The sequence below is a fragment of the Pleurodeles waltl genome, chromosome 8 (genome assembly GCF_031143425.1).
Source record: "Pleurodeles waltl isolate 20211129_DDA chromosome 8, aPleWal1.hap1.20221129, whole genome shotgun sequence".
In the NCBI taxonomy this organism is placed as follows: domain Eukaryota; kingdom Metazoa; phylum Chordata; class Amphibia; order Caudata; family Salamandridae; genus Pleurodeles; species Pleurodeles waltl.
This window is the reverse complement of record NC_090447.1, coordinates 919,500,161-919,523,382: the sequence shown is the minus strand read 5'-3', so window position 1 is coordinate 919,523,382 and position 23,222 is coordinate 919,500,161.

Genomic DNA, 23,222 nt, shown 5'->3' with positions numbered 1-23,222 from the left:
TTGCAAAAAACACCTCTGTTTTCTGTCAAAAATTGTGATGTGTCCACGTTGTGTTTTGGGGAATTTCCTGTTATGGACGCTAGGCCTACCCACTCAAGTGAGGTATCATTTTTATCGGGAGACTTGTGGGAACGCTGGGTGGAAGGAAATTTGTGGCTCCTCTCTGATTCCAGAACTTTCTCTCACCAAAATGTGAGGAAAATTTGTTTTTTTAGCCAAATCATTAGGTTTGCAAAGGATTCTGGGTAACAGAACCTGGTCAGAGCCCCACAAGTCACCCCATCTTGGATTCCCCTAGGTCTCTAGTTTTAAACAAAGCACAGGTTTGGTAGGTTTCCCTAGGTGCCGACTGAGCTAGAGGCCAAAATCTACAGGTAGGCACTTTGCAAAAAACACCTCTGTTTTCTTTCAAAAAATGTGATCTGTCCACGTTGCGTTTTGGGGCATTTCCTGTCACGGGCGCTAGGCCTACCCACACAAGTGAGGTATCATTTTTATCGGGCGATGTGGGGGAACGCTGGGTGGAAGGAAATTTGTGGCTCCTCTCTGATTCCAGAACTTTCTGTCACCAAAATATGAGGAAAATGTGTTTTGTTAGCCAAATTGTGAGGTTTGCAAAGGATTCTGGGTAACAGAACCTGGTCAGAGCCCCACAAGTCACCCCATCTTAGATTCCCCTAGGTCTCTAGTTTTCAGAAATGCACAGGTTTGGTAGGTTTCCCTAGTTGCTGGCTGAGCTAGAGGCCAAAACATACAGGTAGGCACTTTGCAAAAAACACCTCTGTTTTCTCTCAAAAATTGTGATGTGTCCACGTTGTGTTTTGGAGAATTTCCTGTCACGGGCGCTATGCCTACCCACACAAGTGAGGTATCAATTTTATCGGGAGACTTGTGGGAACGCTGGGTGGAAGGAAATTTGTGGCTCCTCTCTGATTCCAGAACTTTCTGTTACCAAAATGTGACGAAAATGTATTTTTTTAGCCAAATTTTGAGGTTTGCAAAGGATTCTGGGTAACAGAACCTGGTCAGAGCCCCACAAGTCACCACCATCTTGGATTCCCCTAGGTCTCTAGTTTTCAAAAATGCACAGGTTTGGTAGGTTTCCCTAGGTGCCGGCTGAGCTAGAGGCCAAAATCTACAGGTAGGCACTTTTCATAAAACACCTCTGCTTTCTGTCAAAAATTGTGTTGTGTCCACGGTGTTTTTTGGGGAATTTCCTGTTACGGACGCTAGGCCTACCCACTCAAGTGAGGTATCATTTTTATCGGGAGACTTGTGGGTACGCTGGGTGGAAGGAAATTTGTGGCTCCTCTCTGATTCCAGAACTTTCTCTCACCAAAATGTGAGGAAAATGTGTTTTTTTAGCCAAATCTTTAGGTTTGCAAAGGATTCTGGGTAACAGAACCTGGTCAGAGCCCCACAAGTCACCCCATCTTGGATTCCCCTAGGTCTCTAGTTTTAAACAAAGCACAGGTTTGGTAGGTTTCCCTAGGTGCCGACTGAGCTAGAGGCCAAAATCTACAGGTAGGCACTTTGCAAAAAACACCTCTGTTTTCTTTCAAAAAATGTGATCTGTCCACGTTGCGTTTTGGGGCATTTCCTGTCACGGGCGCTAGGCCTACCCACACAAGTGAGGTATCATTTTTATCGGGAGATGTGGGGGAACGCTGGGTGGAAGGAAATTTGTGGCTCCTCTCTGATTCCAGAACTTTCTGTCACCAAAATTTGAGGAAAATGTGTTTCGTTAGCCAAATTGTGAGGTTTGCAAAGGATTCTGGGTAACAGAACCTGGTCAGAGCCCCACAAGTCACCCCATCTTAGATTCCCCTAGCTCTCGAGTTTTCAAAAATGCACAGGTTTGGCAGGCTTCCCTAGGTGCTGGCTGAGCTAGAGGCCAAAATCAACAGTTAGGCACTTTGCAAAAAACACCTCTGTTTTCTCCCAAAAATTGTGATGTGTCCACGTTCTGTTTTGGGGAATTTCCTGTCACGGGCGCTAGGCCTACTCACACAAGTGAGGTATCCTTTTTAACGGGAGACTTGTGGGAACGCTGGGTGGAAGGAAATTTGTGGCTCCTCTCTGATTCCAGAACTTTCTGTCACCAAAATATGATGAAAATTTGTTTTTTTAGCCAAATTTTGAGGTTTGCAAAGGATTCTGGGTAACAGAACCTGGTTAGGGACTCAAAAGTCACCCCATCTTGGATTCCCCTACGTCTCAAGTTTTCAGAAATGCATAGGTTTGGTAGGTTTCCCTAGGTGTCGGCTGAGCTAGAGGCCAAAATCTACAGGTAGGCACTTTGCAAAAAACACCTCTGTTTTCTGTGAAAAAATGTGATGTGTCCACGTTGTGTTTTGGGCCATTTTCTGTCGCGGGCGCTAGGCCTACCCACACAAGTGAGGTATCATTTTTATCGGGAGATGTGGGGGAATGCTGGGTGGAAGGAAATTTGTGGCTCCTCTCTGATTCCAGAACTTTTTGTCACCAAGATTTGAGGAAAATGTGTTTTGTTAGCCAAATTGTGAGGTTTGCAAAGGTTTCTGGGTAACAGAACCTGGTCAGAGCCCCACAAGTCACCCCATCTAAGATTCCCCTAGGTCTCTAGTTTTCAAAAATGCACAGGTTTGGTAGGTTTCCCTAGTTGCTGGCTGAGCTAGAGGCCAAAATCTACAGGTAGTCACTTTGCAAAAAACACCTCTGTTTTCTCTGAAAAAATGTGATGTGTCCACGTTGTGTTTTGGGGAATTTCCTGTCACGGGCGCTAGGCCTACCCACACAAGTGAGATATCAATTTTATCTGGAGACTTGTTGGAACGCTGGGTGGATGGAAATTTGTGGGTCCTCTCTGATTCCAGAACTTTCTGTAACCAAAATGTGATGAAAATGTGTTTTTTTAGCCACATTTTGAGGTTTGCAAAGGATTCTGGGTAACAGAACCTGGTCAGAGCCCCACAAGTCACCCCATCTTGGATTTCCCTAGGTCTCTAGTTTTCAAAAATGCGCCGGTTTGGTAGGTTTCCCTAGGTGCCGGCTGAGCTAAAGGCCAAAATCTACAGGTAGGCACTTTGCAAAAAACACCTCTGTTTTCTGTCAAAAATTGTGATGTGTCCACGTTGTGTTTTGGGGAATTTCCTGTTACGGACGCTAGGCCTACCCACTCAAATGAGGTATCATTTTCATCGGGAGACTTGTGGGAACGCTAGGCGGAAGGAAATTTGTGGCTCCTCTCTGATTCCAGAACTTTCTCTCACCAAAATGTGAGGAAAATTTGTTTTTTTAGCCAAATCTTTAGGTTTGCAAAGGATTCTGGGTAACAGAACCTGGTCAGAGCCCCACAAGTCACCCCATCTTGGATTACCCTAGGTCTCTAGTTTTAAACAAAGCACAGGTTTGGTAGGTTTCCCTAGGTGCCGACTGAGCTAGAGGCCAAAATCTACAGGTAGGCACTTTGCAAAAAACACCTCTGTTTTCTTTCAAAAAATGTGATCTGTCCACGTTGCGTTTTGGGGCATTTCCTGTCACGGGCGCTAGGCCTACCCACACAAGTGAGGTATCATTTTTATCGGGAGATGTGGGGAACGCTGGGTGGAAGGAAATTTGTGGCTCCTCTCTGATTCCAGAACTTTCTGTCACCAAAATTCGAGGAAAATGTGTTTTGTTAGCAAAATTGTGAGGTTTGCAAAGGATTCTGGGTAACAGAACCTGGTCAGAGCCCCACAAGTCACCCCATCTTAGCTTCCCCTAGGTCTCTAGTTTTCAGAAATGCACAGGTTTGGTAGGTTTCCCTAGTTGCTGGCTGAGCTAGAGGCCAAAATCTACAGGTAGGCACTTTGCAAAAAACACCTCTGTTTTCTGTGAAAAAATGTGATGTGTCCACGTTGTGTTTTGGGGAATTTCCTGTCACGGGCACTAGGCCTACCCACAGAAGTGAGGTATCAATTTTATCGGGAGACTTGTGGAAACGCTGGCTGGAAGGAAATTTGTGGCTCCTCTCTGATTCCAGAACTTTCTGTCACCAAAATGTGACGAAAATGTGTTTTTTTTGCCAAATTTTGAGGTTTGCAAAGGATTCTGGGTAACAGAACCTGGTCAGAGCCCCACAAGTCACCACCATCTTGGATTCCCCTAGGTCTCTAGTTTTCAAAAATGCACAGGTTTGGTAGGTTTCCCTAGGTGCCGGCTGAGCTAGAGGCCAAAATCTACAGGTAGGCACTTTGCAAAAAACACCTCTGTTTTCTGTCAAAAATTGTGATGTGTCCACGTTGTGTTTTGGGGAATTTCCTGTTACGGACGCTAGGCCTACCCACACAAGTGAGGTATCATTTTTATCGGGAGACTTGTGGGAATGCTGGGTGGAAGGAAATTCGTGGCTCCTCTCTGATTCCAGAACTTTCTCTCACCAAAATTTGAGGAAAATGTGTTTTGTTAGCCAAATTGTGAGGTTTGCAAAGGATTCTGGGTAACAGAACCTGGTCAGAGCCCCACAAGTCACCCCATCTTAGATTCCCCTAGGTCTCTAGTTTTCAAAAATGCACAGGTTTGGTAGGTTTCCCTAGGTGCCGGCTGAGCTAGAGGCCAAAATCTACAGGTAGGCACTTTGCAAAAAACACCTCTGTTTTCTGTCAAAAATTGTGATGTGTCCACGTTGGGTTTTGGGGAATTTCCTGTCACGGGCGCTAGGCCTTCCCACACAAGTGAGGTATCAATTTTATCGGGAGACTTCTGGGAACGCTGGGTGGAAGGAAATTTGTGGCTCCTCTTTGATTCCAGAACTTTCTGTAACCAAAATGTGACAAAAATGTGTTTTTTTAGCCACATTTTGATGTTTGCAAAGGATTCTGGGTAACAGAACCTGGTCAGAGCCCCACAAGTCACCCCATCTTGGATTCCCCTAGGTCTCTAGTTTTAAACAAAGCACAGGTTTGGTAGGTTTCCCTAGGTGCCGTCTGAGCTAGAGGCCAAAATCTACAGGTATTCACTTTGCAAAAACACCTCTGTTTTCTTTCAAAAAATGTGATGTGTCCACGTTGCGTTTTGGGGCATTTCCTGTCGCGGGCGCTAGGCCTACCCACACAAGTGAGGTATAATTTTTATCGGGAGATGTGGGGGAAAACTGGGTGGAAGGAAATTTGTGGCTCCTCTCTGATTCCAGAACTTTCCGTCACCAAAATTTGAGGAAAATGTGTTTTGTTAGCCAAATTGTGGGGTTTGCAAAGGATTCTGGGTAACAGAACCTGGTCAGAGCCCCACAAGTCACCCCATCTTAGATTCCCCTAGGTCTCTAGTTTTCAGAACTGCACAGGTTTGTTAGGTTTCCCTAGTTGCTGGCTGAGCTAGAGACCAAAATCTACAGGTAGGCACTTTGCAAAAAACACCTCTGTTTTCTCTCAAAAATTGTGATGTGTCCACGTTGTGTTTTGGGAATTTCCTGTCACGGGCGCTATGCCTACCCACACAAGTGAGGTATCAATTTTATCGGGAGACTTGTGGGAACGCTGGGTGGAAGGAAATTTGTGGCTCCTCTCTGATTCCAGAACTTTCTGTTACCAAAATGTGAGGAAAATTTGTTTTTTTAGCCAAATCTTTAGGTTTGCAAAGGATTCTGGGTAACAGAACCTGGTCAGAGCCCCACAAGTCACCCCATCTTGGATTCCCCTAGGTCTCTAGTTTTAAACAAAGCACAGGTTTGGTAGGTTTCCCTAGGTGCCGACTGAGCTAGAGGCCAAAATCTACAGCTGGCACTTTGCAAAAAACACCTCTGTTTTCTTTCAAAAAATGTGATCTGTCCACGTTGCATTTTGGGGCATTTCCTGTCACGGGCACTAGGCCTACCCACACAAGTGAGGTATCATTTTTATCGGGCGATGTGGGGGAACGCTGGGTGGAAGGAAATTTGTGGCTCCTCTCTGATTCCAGAACTTTCTGTCACCAAAATTTGAGGAAAATGTGTTTTGTTAGCCAAATTGTGAGGTTTGCAAAGGATTCTGGGTAACAGAACCTGGTCAGAGCCCCACAAGTCACCCCATCTTAGATTCCTCTAGGTGTCTAGTTTTCAGAAATGCATAGGTTTGGTAGGTTTCCCTAGTTGCTGGCTGAGCTAGAGGCCAAAATCTACAGGTAGGCACTTTGCAAAAAACACCTCTGTTTTCTCTCAAAAATTGTGATGTGTCCACGTTGTGTTTTGGGGAATTTCCTGTCACGGGCGCTATGCCTACCCACACAAGTGAGGTATCAATTTTATCGGGAGACTTGTGGGAACGCTGGGTGGAAGGAAATTTGTGGCTCCTCTCTGATTCCAGAACTTTCTGTTACCAAAATGTGACGAAAATGTATTTTTTTAGCCAAATTTTGAGGTTTGCAAAGGATTCTGGGTAACAGAACCTGGTCAGAGCCCCACAAGTCACCACCATCTTGGATTCCCCTAGGTCTCTAGTTTTCAAAAATGCACAGGTTTGGTAGGTATCCCTAGGTTTCGGCTGAGCTAGAGGCCAAAATCTACAGGTAGGCACTTTGCAAAAAACACCTCTGTTTTCTGTCAAAAATTGTGATGTGTCCACGTTGTGTTTTGGGGAATTTCCTGTTACGGACGCTAGGCCGACCCACTCAAGTGAGGTATCATTTTTATCGGGAGACATGTGGGAACGCTGGGTGGAAGGAAATTTGTGGCTCCTCTCTGATTCCAGAACTTTCTCTCACCAAAATGTGAGGAAAATGTGTTTTTTTAGCCAAATCTTTAGGTTTGCAAAGGATTCTGGGTAACAGATCTGGTCAGAGCCCCACAAGTCACCCCATCTTGGATTCCCCTAGGTCTCTAGTTTTAAACAAAGCACAGGTTTGGTAGGTTTCCCTAGGTGCCGACTGAGCTAGAGGCAAAAATCTACAGGTAGGCACTTTGCAAAAAACACCTCTGTTTTCTTTCAAAAAATGTGATCTGTCCACATTGCGTTTTGGGGCATTTCCTGTCACGGGCGCTAGGCCTACCCACACAAGTGAGGTATCATTTTTATCGGGAGATGTGGGGGAACGCTGGGTGGAAGGAAATTTGTGGCTCCTCTCTGATTCCAGAACTTTCTGTCACCAAAATTTGAGGAAAATGTGTTTTGTTAGCAAAATTGTGAGGTTTGCAAAGGATTCTGGGTAACAGAACCTGGTCAGAGCCCCACAAGTCACCCCCTCTTAGATTCCCCTAGGTCTCTAGTTTTCAAAAATGCACAGGTTTGGTAGGCTTCCCTAGGTGCTGGCTGAGCTAGAGGCCAAAATCTACAGGTAGGCACTTTGCAAAAAACACCTCTGTTTTCTCTCAAAAATTGTGATATGTCCACGTTCTGTTTTGGGGAATTTCCTGTCACGGGCGCTAGGCCTACTCACACAAGTGAGGTATCCTTTTTATCGGGAGACTTGTGGGAACGCTGGGTGGAAGGAAATTTGTTGCTCCTCTCTGATTCCAGAACTTTCTGTCACCAAAATATGATGAAAATTTGTTTTTTTAGCCAAATTTTGAGGTTTGCAAAGGATTCTGGGTAACAGAACCTGGTTAGAGACCCAAAAGTCACTCCATCTTGGATTCCCCTACGTCTCAAGTTTTCAGAAATGCACAGGTTTGGTAGGTTTCCCTAGGTGTCGGCTGAGCTAGAGGCCAAAATCTACAGGTAGGCACTTTGCAAAAAACACCTCTGTTTTCTGTGAAAAAATGTGATGTGTCCACGTTGTGTTTTGGGCCATTTTCTGTCGCGGGCGCTAGGCCTACCCACACAAGTGAGGTATCATTTTTATCGGGAGATGTGGGGGAACGCTGGGTGGAAGGAAATTTGTGGCTCCTCTCTGATTCCAGAACTTTTTGTCACCAAGATTTGAGGAAAATGTGTTTTGTTAGCCAAATTGTGAGGTTTGCAAAGGTTTCTGGGTAACAGAACCTGGTCAGAGCCCCACAAGTCACCCCATCTAAGATTCCCCTAGGTCTCTAGTTTTCAAAAATGCACAGGTTTGGTAGGTTTCCCTAGTTGCTGGCTGAGCTAGAGGCCAAAATCTACAGGTAGGCACTTTGCAAAAAACACCTCTGTTTTCTCTCAAAAATTGTGATGTGTCCACGTTGTGTTTTGGGGAATTTCCTGTCACGGGCGCTAGGCCTACCCACACAAGTGAGATATCAATTTTATCCGGAGACTTGTTGGAACGCTGGGTGGAAGGAAATTTGTGGCTCCTCTCTGATTCCAGAACTTTCTGTCACCAAAATGTGATGAAAATGTGTTTTTTTAGCCACATTTTGAGGTTTGCAAAGGATTCTGGGTAACAGAACCTGGTCAGAGCCCCACAAGTCACCCCATCTTGGATTCCCCTAGGTCTCTAGTTTTCAAAAATGCACAGGTTTGGTAGGTTTCCCTAGGTGCCGGCTGAGCTAGAGGCCAAAATCTACAGGTAGGCACTTTGCAAAAAACACCTCTGTTTTCTTTCAAAAAATGTGATCTGTCCACGTTGCGTTTTGGGGCATTTCCTGTCACGGGCGCTAGGCCTACCCACACAAGTGAGGTATCATTTTTATCGGGAGATGTGGGGGAACGCTGGGTGGAAGGAAATTTGTGGCTTCTCTCTGATTCCAGAACTTTCTGTCACCAAAATTTGAGGAAAATGTGTTTCGTTAGCAAAATTGTGAGGTTTGCAAAGGATTCTGGGTAACAGAACCTGGTCAGAGCCCCACAAGTCACCCCATCTTAGATTCCCCTAGGTCTCTAGTTTTCAAAAATGCACAGGTTTGGTAGGCTTCCCTAGGTGCTGGCTGAGCTAGAGGCCAAAATCTACAGGTAGGCACTTTGCAAAAAACACCTCTGTTTTCTCTCAAAAATTGTGATGTGTCCACGTTCTGTTTTGGGGAATTTCCTGTCACGGGCGCTAGGCCTACTCACACAAGTGAGGTATCCTTTTTAACGGGAGACTTGTGGGAACGCTGGGTGGAAGGAAATTTGTGGCTCCTCTCTGATTCCAGAACTTTCTGTCACCAAAATATGATGAAAATTTGTTTTTTTAGCCAAATTTTGAGGTTTGCAAAGGATTCTGGGTAACAGAACCTGGTTAGAGACCCAAAAGTCACCCCATCTTGGATTCCCCTACGTCTCAAGTTTTCAGAAATGCACAGGTTTGGTAGGTTTCCCTAGGTGTCGGCTGAGCTAGAGGCCAAAATCTACAGGTAGGCACTTTGCAAAAAACACCTCTGTTTTCTGTGAAAAAATGTGATGTGTCCACGTTGTGTTTTGGGCCATTTTCTGTCGCGGGCGCTAGGCCTACCCACACAAGTGAGGTATCATTTTTATCGGGAGATGTGGGGGAACGCTGGGTGGAAGGAAATTTGTGGCTCCTCTCTGATTCCAGAACTTTTTGTCACCAAGATTTGAGGAAATGTGTTTTGTTAGCCAAATTGTGAGGTTTGCAAAGGTTTCTGGGTAACAGAACCTGGTCAGAGCCCCACAAGTCACCACATCTAAGATTCCCCTAGGTCTCTAGTTTTCAAAAATGCACAGGTTTGGTAGGTTTCCCTAGTTGCTGGCTGAGCTAGAGGCCAAAATCTACAGGTAGGCACTTTGAAAAAAACACCTCTGTTTTCTTTCAAAAAATGTGATCTGTCCACGTTGCGTTTTGGGGCATTTCCTGTCACGGGCGCTAGGCCTACCCACACAAGTGAGGTATCATTTTTATCGGGAGATGTGGGGAACGCTGAGTGGAAGGAAATTTGTGGCTCCTCTCTGATTCCAGAAATTTCTGTCACCAAAATTTGAGGAAAATGTGTTTTGTTAGCAAAATTGTGAGGTTTGCAAAGGATTCTGGGTAACAGAACCTGGTCAGAGCCCCACAAGTCACCCCATCTTGGATTCCCCTAGGTCTCTAGTTTTAAACAAAGCACAGGTTTGGTAGGTTTCCCTAGGTGCCGACTGAGCTAGAGGCCAAAATCTACAGGTAGGCACTTTGCAAAAAACACCTCTGTTTTCTTTCAAAAAATGTGATCTGTCCACGTTGCGTTTTGGGGCATTTCCTGTCACAGGAGCTAGGCCTACCCACACAAGTGAGGTATCATTTTTATCGGGCGATGTGGGGGAACGCTGGGTGGAAGGAAATTTGTGGCTCCTCTCTGATTCCAGAACTTTCTGTCACCAAAATTTGAGGAAAATGTGTTTTGTTAGCCAAATTGTGAGGTTTGCAAAGGATTCTGGGTAACAGAACCTGGTCAGAGCCCCACAAGTCACCCCATCTTAGATTCCCCTAGGTCTCTAGTTTTCAGAAATGCACAGGTTTGGTAGGTTTCCCTAGTTGCTGGCTGAGCTAGAGGCCAAAATCTACAGGTAGGCACTTTGCAAAAAACACCTCTGTTTTCTCTCAAAAATATGGTGATGTGTCCATGTTGTGTTTTGGGGAATTTCCTGTCACGGGCGCTATGCCTACCCACACAAGTGAGGTGTCAATTTTATCGGGAGACTTGTGGGAACGCTGGGTGGAAGGAAATTTGTGGCTCCTCTCTGATTCCAGAACTTTCTGTTACCAAGATGTGACGAAAATGTATTTTTTTAGCCAAATTTTGAGGTTTGCAAAGGATTCTGGGTAACAGAACCTGGTCAGAGCCCCACAAGTCACCACCATCTTCGATTCCCCTAGGTCTCTAGTTTTCAAAAATGCACAGGTTTGGTAGGTTTCCCTAGGTGCCGGCTGAGCTAGAGGCCAAAATCTACAGGTAGGCACTTTGCAAAAAACACCTCTGTTTTCTGTCAAAAATTGTGATGTGTCCACGTTGTGTTTTGGGGAATTTCCTGTTACGGACGCTAGGCCTACCCACTCAAGTGAGGTATCATTTTTATCGGGAGACTTGTGGGAACGCTGGATGGAAGGAAATTTGTGGCTCCTCTCTGATTCCAGAACTTTCTCTCACCAAAATGTGAGGAAAATGTGTTTTTTTAGCCAAATCTTTAGGTTTGCAAAGGATTCTGGGTAACAGAACCTGGTCAGAGCCCCACAAGTCACCCCATCTTGGATTCCCCTAGGTCTCTAGTTTTAAACAAAGCACAGGTTTGGTAGGTTTCCCTAGGTGCCGGCTGAGCTAGAGGCCAAAATCTACAGGTAGGCACTTTGCAAAAAACACCTCTGTTTTCTTTAAAAAAATGTGATCTGTCCACGTTGCGTTTTGGGGCATTTCCTGTCACGGGCGCTAGGCCTACCCACACAAGTGAGGTATCATTTTTATCGGGAGAGGTGGGGGAACGCTGGGTGGAAGGAAATTTGTGGCTCCTCTCTGATTCCAGAACTTTCTGTCACCAAAATTTGAGGAAAATGTGTTTTGTTAGCAAAATTGTGAGGTTTGCAAAGGATTCTGGGTAACAGAACCTGGTCAGAGCCCCACAAGTCACCCCATCTTAGATTCCCCTAGGTCTCTAGTTTAAAAAAATGCACAGGTTTGGTAGGCTTCCCTAGGTGCTGGCTGAGCTAGAGGCCAAAATCTACAGGTAGGCACTTTGCAAAAAACACCTCTGTTTTCTCTCAAAAATTGTGATGTGTCCACGTTCTGTTTTGGGGAATTTCCTGTCACGGGCGCTAGGCCTACTCACACAAGTGAGGTATCCTTTTTATCGGGAGACTTGTGGGAACGCTGGGTGGAAGGAAATTTGTGGCTCCTCTCTGATTCCAGAACTTTCTGTCACCTAAATATGATGAAAATTTGTTTTTTTAGCCAAATTTTGAGGTTTGCAAAGGATTCTGGGTAACAGAACCTGGTTAGAGACCCAAAAGTCACCCCATCTTGGATTCCCCTACGTCTCAAGTTTTCAGAAATGCATAGGTTTGGTAGGTTTCCCTAGGTGTCGGCTGAGCTAGAGGCCAAAATCTACAGGTAGGCACTTTGCAAAAAACACCTCTGTTTTCTGTGAAAAAATGTGATGTGTCCACGTTGTGTTTTGGGCCATTTTCTGTCGCGGGCGCTAGGCCTACCCACACAAGTGAGGTATCATTTTTATCGGGAGATGTGGGGGAACGCTGGGTGGAAGGAAATTTGTGGCTCCTCTCTGATTCCAGAACTTTTTGTCACCAAGATTTGAGGAAAATGTGTTTTGTTAGCCAAATTGTGAGGTTTGCAAAGGTTTCTGGGTAACAGAACCTGGTCAGAGCCCCACAAGTCACCCCATCTAAGATTCCCCTAGGTCTCTAGTTTTCAAAAATGCACAGGTTTGGTAGGTTTCCCTAGTTGCTGGCTGAGCTAGAGGCCAAAATCTACAGGTAGTCACTTTGCAAAAAACACCTCTGTTTTCTCTGAAAAAATGTGATGTGTCCACGTTGTGTTTTGGGGAATTTCCTGTCACGGGCGCTAGGCCTACCCACACAAGTGAGATATCAATTTTATCGGGAGACTTGTTGGAACGCTGGGTGGAAGGAAATTTGTGGCTCCTCTCTGATTCCAGAACTTTCTGTCACCAAAATGTGATGAAAATGTGTTTTTTTAGCCACATTTTGAGGTTTGCAAAGGATTCTGGGTAACAGAACCTGGTCAGAGCCCCACAAGTCACCCCATCTTGGATTCCCTTAGGTCTCTAGTTTTCAAAAATGCACAGGTTTGGTAGGTTTCCCTAGGTGCCGGCTGAGCTAAAGGCCAAAATCTACAGGTAGGCACTTTGCAAAAAACACCTCTGTTTTCTGTCAAAAATTGTGATGTGTCCACGTTGTGTTTTGGGGAATTTCCTGTTACGGACGCTAGGCCTACCCACTCAAATGAGGTATCATTTTTATCGGGAGACTTGTGGGAACGCTGGGTGGAAGGAAATTTGTGGCTCCTCCTTGATTCCAGAACTTTCTCTCACCAAAATGTGAGTAAAATGTGTTTTTTTAGCCAAATCTTTAGGTTTCCAAAGGATTCTGGGTAACAGAACCTGGTCAGAGCCCCACAAGTCACCCCATCTTGGATTCCCCTAGGTCTCTAGTTTTAAACAAAGCACAGGTTTGGTAGGTTTCCCTAGGTGCCGACTGAGCTAGAGGCCAAAATCTACAGGTAGGCACTTTGCAAAAAACACCTCTGTTTTCTTTAAAAAAATGTGATCTGTCCACGTTGCGTTTTGGGGCATTTCCTGTCACGGGCGCTAGGCCTACCCACACAAGTGAGGTATCATTTTTATCGGGAGATGTGGGGAACGCTGGGTGGAAGGAAATTTGTGGCTCCTCTCTGATTCCAGAACTTTCTGTCACCAAAATTTGAGGAAAATGTGTTTTGTTAGCAAAATTGTGAGGTTTGCAAAGGATTCTGGGTAACAGAACCTGGTCAGAGCCCCACAAGTCACCCCATCTTAGCTTCCTCTAGGTCTCTAGTTTTCAGAAATGCACAGGTTTGGTAGGTTTCCCTAGTTGCTGGCTGAGCTAGAGGCCAAAATCTACAGGTAGGCACTTTTCAAAAAACACCTCTGTTTTCTCTCAAAAATTGTGATGTGTCCACGTTGTGTTTTGGGGAATTTCCTGTCACGGGCGCTAGGCCTACCCACACAAGTGAGGTATCAATTTTATCGGGAGACTTGTGGGAACGCTGGGTGGAAGGAAATTTGTGGCTCCTCTCTGATTCCAGAACTTTCAGTCACCAAAATGTGACGAAAATGTGTTTTTTTAGCCAAATTTTGAGGTTTGCAAAGGATTCTGGGTAACAGAACCTGGTCAGAGCCCCACAAGTTACCACCATCTTGGATTCCCCTAGGTCTCTAGTTTTCAAAAATGCACAGGTTTGGTAGGTTTCCCTAGGTGCCGGCTGAGCTAGAGGCCAAAATCTACAGGTAGGCACTTTGCAAAAAACACCTCTGTTTTCTGTCAAAAATTGTGATGTGTCCACGTTGTGTTTTGGGGAATTTCCTGTTACGGACGCTAGGCCTACCCACACAAGTGAGGTATCATTTTTATCGGGAGACTTGTGGGAACGCTGGGTGGAAGGAAATTCGTGGCTCCTCTCTGATTCCAGAACTTTCTCTCACCAAAATTTGAGGAAAATGTGTTTTGTTAGCCAAATTGTGAGGTTTGCAAAGGATTCTGGGTAACAGAACCTGGTCAGAGCCCCACAAGTCACCCCATCTTAGATTCCCTTAGGTCTCTAGTTTTCAAAAATGCACAGGTTTGGTAGGTTTCCCTAGGTGCCGGCTGAGCTAGAGGCCAAAATCTACAGGTAGGCACTTTGCAAAAAACACCTCTGTTTTCTGTCAAAAATTGTGATGTGTCCACGTTGGGTTTTGGGGAATTTCCTGTCACGGGCGCTAGGCCTTCCCACACAAGTGAGGTATCAATTTTATCGGGAGACTTCTGGGAACGCTGGGTGGAAGGAAATTTGTGGCTCCTCTCTGATTCCAGAACTTTCTGTAACCAAAATGTGACGAAAATGTGTTTTTTTAGCCACATTTTGAGGTTTGCAAAGGATTCTGGGTAACAGAACCTGGTCAGAGCCCCACAAGTCACCCCATCTTGGATTCCCCTAGGCCTCTAGTTTTAAACAAAGCACAGGTTTGGTAGGTTTCCCTAGGTGCCGACTGAGCTAGAGGCCAAAATCTACAGGTAGGCACTTTGCAAAAACACCTATGTTTTCTTTCAAAAAATGTGATGTGTCCACGTTGCGTTTTGGGGCATTTCCTGTCGCGGGCGCTAGGCCTACCCACACAAGTGAGGTATAATTTTTATCGGGAGATGTGGGGGAAAACTGGGTGGAAGGAAATTTGTGGCTCCTCTCTGATTCCAGAACTTTCTGTCACCAAAATTTGAGGAAAATGTGTTTTGTTAGCCAAATTGTGAGGTTTGCAAAGGATTCTGGGTAACAGAACCTGATCAGAGCCCCACAAGTCACCCCATCTTAGATTCCCCTAGGTCTCTAGTTTTAAAAAATGCACAGGTTTGGTAGGTTTCCCTAGGTGCTGGCTGAGCTAGAGGCCAAAATCTACAGGTAGGCACTTTGCAAAAAACACCTCTGTTTTTTCTCAAAAATTGTGATGTGTCCACGTTGTGTTTTGGGGAATTTCCTGTCACGGGCGCTAGGCCTACCCACACAAGTGAGGTATCAATTTTATCGGGAGACTTGTTGGAACGCTGGGTGGAAGGAAATTTGTGGCTCCTCTCTGATTCCAGAACTTTCTGTCACCAAAATGTGATGAAAATGTGTTTTTTTAGCCACATTTTGAGGTTTGCAAAGGATTCTGGGTAACAGAACCTGGTCAGAGCCCCACAAGTCACCCCATCTTGGATTCCCCTAGGTCTCTAGTTTTCAAAAATGCACAGGTTTGGTAGGTTTCCCTAGGTGCCGGCTGAGCTGAGGCCAAAATCTACAGGTAGGCACTAAGCAAAAAAAACACCTCTGTTTTCTCTCAAAAATTGTGATGTGTCCACGTTGTGTTTTGGGGAATTTCCTGTTACGGACGCTAGGCCTACCCACTCAAGTGAGGTATCATTTTTATCGGGAGACTTGTGGGAACGCTAGGTGGAAGGAAATTCGTGGCTCCTCTCTGATTCCAGAACTTTCTCTCACCAAAATGTGAGGAAAATTTGTTTTTTTAGCCAAATCTTTAGGTTTGCAAAGGATTCTGGGTAACAGAACCTGGTCAGAGCCCCACAAGTCACCTCATCTTGGATTCCCCTAGGTCTCTAGTTTTAAAGAAAGCACAAGTTTGGTAGGTTTCCCTAGGTGCCGACTGAGCTAGAGGCCAAAATCTACAGGTAGGCACTTTGCAAAAAACACCTCTGTTTTCTTTCAAAAAATGTGATGTGTCCACGTTGTGTTTTGGGGAATTTCCTGTCACGGGCGCAAGGCCTACCCACACAAGTGAGGTATCAATTTTATCGGGAGACTTGTTGGAAGGCTGGGTGGAAGGAAATTTGTGGCTCCTCTCTGATTCCAGAACTTTCTGTCACCAAAATGTGATGAAAATGTGTTTTTTTAGCCACATTTTGAGGTTTGCAAAGGATTCTGGGTAACAGAACCTGGTCAGAGCCCCACAAGTCACCCCATCTTGGATTCCCTTAGGTCTCTAGTTTTCAAAAATGCACAGGTTTGGTAGGTTTCCCTAGGTGCCGGCTGAGCTAAAGGCCAAAATCTACAGGTAGGCACTTTGCAAAAAACACCTCTGTTTTCTGTCAAAAATTGTGATGTGTCCACGTTGTGTTTTGGGGAATTTCCTGTTACGGACGCTAGGCCTACCCACTCAAATGAGGTATCATTTTTATCGGGAGACTTGTGGGAACGCTGGGTGGAAGGAAATTTGTGGCTCCTCCTTGATTCCAGAACTTTCTCTCACCAAAATGTGAGTAAAATGTGTTTTTTTAGCCAAATCTTTAGGTTTCCAAAGGATTCTGGGTAACAGAACCTGGTCAGAGCCCCACAAGTCACCCCATCTTGGATTCCCCTAGGTCTCTAGTTTTAAACAAAGCACAGGTTTGGTAGGTTTCCCTAGGTGCCGACTGAGCTAGAGGCCAAAATCTACAGGTAGGCACTTTGCAAAAAACACCTCTGTTTTCTTTAAAAAAATGTGATCTGTCCACGTTGCGTTTTGGGGCATTTCCTGTCACGGGCGCTAGGCCTACCCACACAAGTGAGGTATCATTTTTATCGGGAGATGTGGGGAACGCTGGGTGGAAGGAAATTTGTGGCTCCTCTCTGATTCCAGAACTTTTTGTCACCAAAATTTGAGGAAAATGTGTTTTGTTAGCAAAATTGTGAGGTTTGCAAAGGATTCTGGGTAACAGAACCTGGTCAGAGCCCCACAAGTCACCCCATCTTAGCTTCCTCTAGGTCTCTAGTTTTCAGAAATGCACAGGTTTGGTAGGTTTCCCTAGTTGCTGGCTGAGCTAGAGGCCAAAATCTACAGGTAGGCACTTTTCAAAAAACACCTCTGTTTTCTCTCAAAAATTGTGATGTGTCCACGTTGTGTTTTGGGGAATTTCCTGTCACGGGCGCTAGGCCTACCCACACAAGTGAGGTATCAATTTTATCGGGAGACTTGTGGGAACGCTGGGTGGAAGGAAATTTGTGGCTCCTCTCTGATTCCAGAACTTTCAGTCACCAAAATGTGACGAAAATGTGTTTTTTTAGCCAAATTTTGAGGTTTGCAAAGGATTCTGGGTAACAGAACCTGGTCAGAGCCCCACAAGTTACCACCATCTTGGATTCCCCTAGGTCTCTAGTTTTCAAAAATGCACAGGTTTGGTAGGTTTCCCTAGGTGCCGGCTGAGCTAGAGGCCAAAATCTACAGGTAGGCACTTTGCAAAAAACACCTCTGTTTTCTGTCAAAAATTGTGATGTGTCCACGTTGTGTTTTGGGGAATTTCCTGTTACGGACGCTAGGCCTACCCACACAAGTGAGGTATCATTTTTATCGGGAGACTTGTGGGAACGCTGGGTGGAAGGAAATTCGTGGCTCCTCTCTGATTCCAGAACTTTCTCTCACCAAAATTTGAGGAAAATGTGTTTTGTTAGCCAAATTGTGAGGTTTGCAAAGGATTCTGGGTAACAGAACCTGGTCAGAGCCCCACAAGTCACCCCATCTTAGATTCCCTTAGGTCTCTAGTTTTCAAAAATGCACAGGTTTGGTAGGTTTCCCTAGGTGCCGGCTGAGCTAGAGGCCAAAATCTACAGGTAGGCACTTTGCAAAAAACACCTCTGTTTTCTGTCAAAAATTGTGATGTGTCCACGTTGGGTTTTGGGGAATTTCCTGTCACGGGCGCTAGGCCTTCCCACACAAGTGAGGTATCAATTTTATCGGGAGACTTCTGGGAACGCTGGGTGGAAGGAAATTTGTGGCTCCTCTCTGATTCCAGAACTTTCTGTAACCAAAATGTGACGAAAATGTGTTTTTTTAGCCACATTTTGAGGTTTGCAAAGGATTCTGGGTAACAGAACCTGGTCAGAGCCCCACAAGTCACCCCATCTTGGATTCCCCTAGGCCTCTAGTTTTAAACAAAGCACAGGTTTGGTAGGTTTCCCTAGGTGCCGACTGAGCTAGAGGCCAAAATCTACAGGTAGGCACTTTGCAAAAACACCTATGTTTTCTTTCAAAAAATGTGATGTGTCCACGTTGCGTTTTGGGGCATTTCCTGTCGCGGGCGCTAGGCCTACCCACACAAGTGAGGTATAATTTTTATCGGGAGATGTGGGGGAAAACTGGGTGGAAGGAAATTTGTGGCTCCTCTCTGATTCCAGAACTTTCTGTCACCAAAATTTGAGGAAAATGTGTTTTGTTAGCCAAATTGTGAGGTTTGCAAAGGATTCTGGGTAACAGAACCTGATCAGAGCCCCACAAGTCACCCCATCTTAGATTCCCCTAGGTCTCTAGTTTTAAAAAATGCACAGGTTTGGTAGGTTTCCCTAGGTGCTGGCTGAGCTAGAGGCCAAAATCTACAGGTAGGCACTTTGCAAAAAACACCTCTGTTTTTTCTCAAAAATTGTGATGTGTCCACGTTGTGTTTTGGGGAATTTCCTGTCACGGGCGCTAGGCCTACCCACACAAGTGAGGTATCAATTTTATCGGGAGACTTGTTGGAACGCTGGGTGGAAGGAAATTTGTGGCTCCTCTCTGATTCCAGAACTTTCTGTCACCAAAATGTGATGAAAATGTGTTTTTTTAGCCACATTTTGAGGTTTGCAAAGGATTCTGGGTAACAGAACCTGGTCAGAGCCCCACAAGTCACCCCATCTTGGATTCCCCTAGGTCTCTAGTTTTCAAAAATGCACAGGTTTGGTAGGTTTCCCTAGGTGCCGGCTGAGCTGAGGCCAAAATCTACAGGTAGGCACTAAGCAAAAAAAACACCTCTGTTTTCTCTCAAAAATTGTGATGTGTCCACGTTGTGTTTTGGGGAATTTCCTGTTACGGACGCTAGGCCTACCCACTCAAGTGAGGTATCATTTTTATCGGGAGACTTGTGGGAACGCTAGGTGGAAGGAAATTCGTGGCTCCTCTCTGATTCCAGAACTTTCTCTCACCAAAATGTGAGGAAAATTTGTTTTTTTAGCCAAATCTTTAGGTTTGCAAAGGATTCTGGGTAACAGAACCTGGTCAGAGCCCCACAAGTCACCTCATCTTGGATTCCCCTAGGTCTCTAGTTTTAAAGAAAGCACAAGTTTGGTAGGTTTCCCTAGGTGCCGACTGAGCTAGAGGCCAAAATCTACAGGTAGGCACTTTGCAAAAAACACCTCTGTTTTCTTTCAAAAAATGTGATCTGTCCACGTTGCGTTTTGGGGAATTTCCTGTCACGGGCGCTATGCCTACCCACACAAGTGAGGTATCAATTTTATCGGGAGACTTGTGGGAACGCTGGGTGGAAGGAAATTTGTGGCTCCTCTCTGATTCCAGAACTTTCTGTTACCAAAATGTGACGAAAATGTATTTTTTTAGCCAAATTTTGAGGTTTGCAAAGGATTCTGGGTAACAGAACCTGGTCAGAGCCCCACAAGTCACCACCATCTTGGATTCCCCTAGGTCTCTAGTTTTCAAAAATGCACAGGTTTGGTAGGTTTCCCTAGGTGCCGGCTGAGCTAGAGGCCAAAATCTACAGGTAGGCACTTTGCAAAAAACACCTCTGTTTTCTGTGAAAAAATGTGATGTGTCCACGTTGTGTTTTGGGCCATTTTCTGTCGCGGGCGCTAGGCCTACCCACACAAGTGAGGTATCATTTTTATCGGGAGATGTGGGGGAACGCTGGGTGGAAGGAAATTTGTGGCTCCTCTCTGATTCCAGAACTTTCTGTCACCAAAATTTGAGGAAAATGTGTTTTGTTAGCAAAATTGTGAGGTTTGCAAAGGATTCTGGGTAACAGAACCTGGTCAGAGCCCCACAAGTCACCCCATCTTAGATTCCCCTAGGTCTCTAGTTTTCAGAAATGCACAGGTTTGGTAGGTTTCCCTAGTTGCTGGCTGAGCTAGAGGCCAAAATCTACAGGTAGGCACTTTGCAAAAAACACCTCTGTTTTCTCTCAAAAATTGTGATGTGTCCACGTTGTGTTTTGGGGCATTTCCTGTCGCGGGCGCTAGGCCTACCCACACAAGTGAGGTATAATTTTTATCGGGAGATGTGGGGGAAAACTGGGTGGAAGGAAATTTGTGGCTCCTCTCTGATTCAAGAACTTTCTGTCACCAAAATTTGAGGAAAATGTGTTTTGTTAGCCAAATTGTGAGGTTTGCAAAGGATTCTGGGTAACAGAACCTGGTCAGAGCCCCACAAGTCACCCCATCTTGGATTCCCCTAGGTCTCTAGTTTTCAAAAATGGACAGGTTTGGTAGGTTTCCCTAGGTGCCGGCTGAGCTAGAGGCCAAAATCTACAGGTAGGCACTTTGCAAAAAACACCTCTGTTTTCTGTCAAAAATTGTGATGTGTCCACATTGTGTTTTGGGGAATTTCCTGTTACGGACGCTAGGCCTACCCACTCAAGTGAAGTATCATTTTTATCGGGAGACTTGTGGGAACACTGGGTGGAAGGAAATTCGTGGCTCCTCTCTGATTCCAGAACTTTCTGTCACCAAAATTTGAGGAAAATGTGTTTTGTTAGCCAAATTGTGAGGTTTGCAAAGGATTCTGGGTAACAGAACCTGGTCAGAGCCCCACAAGTCACTCCATCTTAGATTCCCCTAGGTCTCTAGTTTTCAGAAATGCACAGGTTTGGTAGGTTTCCCTAGTTGCTAGCTGAGCTAGAGGCCAAAATCTACAGGTAGGCACTTTGAAAAAAACACCTCTGTTTTCTCTCAAAAATTGTGATGTGTCCACGTTGTGTTTTGGGGAATTTCCTGTCACGGGCGCTAGGCCTACCCACACAAGTGAGGTATAAATTTTATCGGGAGACTTGTGGGAACGCTGGGTGGAAGTAAATTTGTGGCTCTTCTCTGGTTCCAGAACTTTCTGTCACCAAAATGTGACGAAAATGTGTTTTTTTAGCCAAATTTTTAGGTTTGCAAAGGATTCTGTGTAACAGAACCTGGTCAGAGCCCCACAAGGCACCCCATCTTGGATTCCCCTTGGTCTCTAGTTTTAAACAATGCACAGGTTTGGTAGGTTTCCCTAGGTGTGACTGAGCTAGAGGCCAAAATCTACAGGTAGGCACTTTGCAAAAAACACCTCTGTTTTCTTTCAAAAAATGTGATGTGTCCACGTTGCGTTTTGGGGCATGTCCTGTCGCGGGCGCTAGGCCTACCCACACAAGTGAGGTATCATTTTTATCGGGAGATGTGGGGGAACACTGGGTGGAAGGAAATTTGTGGCTCCTCTCTGATTCCAGAACTTTCTGTCACCAAAATTTGAGGAAAATGTGTTTTGTTAGCCAAATTGTGAGGTTTGCAAAGGATTCTGGGTAACAGAACCTGGTCAGAGCCCCACAAGTCACCCCATCTTAGATTCCCCTAGGTCTCTAGTTTTCAAAAATGCACAGGTTTGGTAGTCTTCCCTAGGTGCTGGCTGAGCTAGAGGCCAAAATCTACAGGTAGGCACTTTGCAAAAAACACCTCTGTTTTCTCTCAAAAATTGTGATGTGTCCACGTTCTGTTTTGGGGAATTTCCTGTCACGGGCGCTAGGCCTACCCACACAAGTGAGGTATCAATTTTATCAGGAGACTTGTGGGAACGCTGGGTGGAAGGAAATTTGTGGGTCCTCTCTGATTCCAGAACTTTCTGTTACCAAAATGTGACGAAAATGTATTTTTTTAGCCAAATTTTGAGGTTTGCAAAGGATTCTGGGTAACAGAACCTGGTCAGAGCCCCACAAGTCACCACCATCTTGGATTCCCCTAGGTCTCTAGTTTTCAAAAATGCACAGGTTTGGTAGGTTTCCCTAGGTGCCGGCTGAGCTAGAGGCCAAAATCTACAGGTAGGCACTTTGCAAAAAACACCTCTGTTTTCTGTCAAAAATTGTGATGTGTCCACGTTGTGTTTTGGGGAATTTCCTGTTACGGACGCTAGGCCTACTCACACAAGTGAGGTATCATTTTTATCGGGAGACTTGTGGGAACGCTGGGTGGAAGGAAATTCGTGGCTCCTCTCTGATTCCAGAACTTTCTCTCACCAAAATTTGAGGAAAATGTGTTTTGTTAGCCAAATTGTGAGGTTTGCAAAGGATTCTGGGTAACAGAACCTGGTCAGAGCCCCACAAGTCACCCCATCTTAGATTCCCCTAGGTCTCTAGTTTTCAAAAATGCACAGGTTTGGTAGGTTTCCCTAGGTGCCGGCTGAGCTAGAGGCCAAAATCTACAGGTAGGCACTTTGCAAAAAACACCTCTGTTTTCTGTCAAAAATTGTGATGTGTCCACGTTGTGTTTTGGGGAATTTCCTGTCACGGGCGCTAGGCCTACCCACACAAGTGAGGTATCAATTTTATCGGGAGACTTGTGGGAACGCTGGGTGGAAGGAAATTTGTGGCTCCTCTCTGATTCCAGAACTTTCTGTAACCAAAATGTGACGAAAATGTGTTTTTTTAGCCAAATTTTGAGGTTTGCAAAGGATTCTGGGTAACAGAACCTGGTCAGAGCCCCACAAGTCACCCGATCTTGGATTCCCCTAGGTCTCTAGTTTTAAACAATGCACAGGTTTGGTAGGTTTCCCTAGGTGCCGACAGAGCTAGAGGCCAAAATCTACAGGTAGGCACTTTGCAAAAAACACATCTGTTTTCTTTCAAAAAATGTCATCTGCCCATGTTGCGTTTTGGGGCATTTCCTGTCACGGGCGCTAGGCCTACCAACACAAGTGAGGTATCATTTTTATCGGGAGATGTGGGGGAACGCTGGGTGGAAGGAAATTTGTGGCTCCTCTCTGATTCCAGAACTTTCTGTCACCAAAATTTGAGGAAAATGTGTTTTGTTAGCCAAATTGTGAGGTTTGCAAAGGATTCTGGGTAACAGAACCTGGTCGGAGCCCCACAAGTCACCCCATCTTAGATTCCCCTAGGTCTCTAGTTTTCAGAAATGCACAGGTTTGGTAGGTTTCCCTAGTTGCTAGCGGAGCTAGAGGCCAAAATCTACAGGTAGGCACTTTGAAAAAAACACCTCTGTTTTCTCTCAAAAATTGTGATGTGTCCACGTTGTGTTTTGGGGAATTTCCTGTCACGGGCGCTAGGCCTACCCACACAAGTGAGGTATACATTTCATCGGGAGACTTGTGGGAACGCTGGGTGGAAGGAAATTTGTGGCTCCTCTCTGGTTCCAGAACTTTCTGTCACCAAAATGTGACGAAAATGTGTTTTTTTAGCCACATTTTTAAGTTTGCAAAGGATTC